The sequence below is a fragment of the Elephantulus edwardii genome, unplaced genomic scaffold, assembly GCF_000299155.1.
Source record: "Elephantulus edwardii isolate Elephantulus edwardi_28Jun2011 unplaced genomic scaffold, EleEdw1.0 scaffold00006, whole genome shotgun sequence".
Taxonomy (NCBI): domain Eukaryota; kingdom Metazoa; phylum Chordata; class Mammalia; order Macroscelidea; family Macroscelididae; genus Elephantulus; species Elephantulus edwardii.
In genome coordinates, this window is record NW_006399756.1 from 18,928,724 (window position 1) to 18,929,940 (window position 1,217).

Genomic DNA, 1,217 nt, shown 5'->3' on the forward strand with positions numbered 1-1,217 from the left:
ATGTGCCGTTGAGTCACCTGCAACCCGTAGCGACCCTATGTACAGCTGCTCTGAACCCTGCCCTGTCCTGAGCCAGTCTCACTGATTCCAACACACCAAACCCCATTGTCCCAGTCACTATATCAATCCATCTCATTGGCGGTACTCTTCTCCTGTGCTGTCCCTCCACCCTTCCAAGCATGATTCTCTTTTCCAAGGACTGAGCCTTCCTAGCCATGTGCTCAAAGAATGTGAGACAGCTCTCTGAAGCATAACAAGTAATTGCAAAGATCATGGCCTCGGTTAGGTGCACCTTAGTTTCTAGACTGACATCGTTGCTTTTCAGTACTCTGGAGAGGTCCCTGACAACAAATTTTCCCAGTGCAATTCATCTTTTGAAGGGTATAACACCTATTTTAAAGAACCACTCTGTGCCCAGTGTTATCATTTTTTTTTTTTTAGAATTTCCATATAATGTTTATTCCATCAATTTAAGTAGAAGTGTCTCATGGAGCTAAACACTTAAAGACTTTAAATAAAAGGCAATAAGCAGTATGTACACAAAATGATTATTCCATAAATATTTACATTACAAGAGGAAAAAGTGGAGAATTACTAAGACTTGGAAATTGCTACAAGTGGGATAATCCTCTTTCTTGAGACATTTTCAGTTAGAAACCACAGTTTTTAACATAAAAATAATTGTAGAAGTAGAACTAAAATATTTAGTTTTCCATTTCTTACTGTTTAAAGGAGCCAGCAAGTCATAGAGTCCAAGATTTTAGGGATATTTTAAGGGGTGAATGTAGAAACAATGGGAGAGAAGTGTCTTTCTAGCCTTGTTTGGTTTCTCATTTTCCTCCTCAAATGAAAAGGTACCCAGTCACCTTCATAGAAATGACACGATATAGTTATTAGTAATCCTTTCTCAACCCTATATTCCTCTTGTAAAAAAGACAGACCACATATATACATTGTATATATTATATATACATTAATCCAGCCAGCCCTTACACACTGCTAAAGAGTCGCGAAGATAAAAATGCTCAAATGAGCACACTTCACACAAGGCCGATTCTGGAATGGACAGGGGCAGTGGTACATACACTGACACACACACGCTATGTGCCAAGTGTTCACATACCGGATTCTTTATGCTTAGAGGCCCTGACAAGCTCAGTGGGAGCGTATTACTCTAGACCCGCCCACAGTACTCACCTCCAGCAAATCAGCGGCCG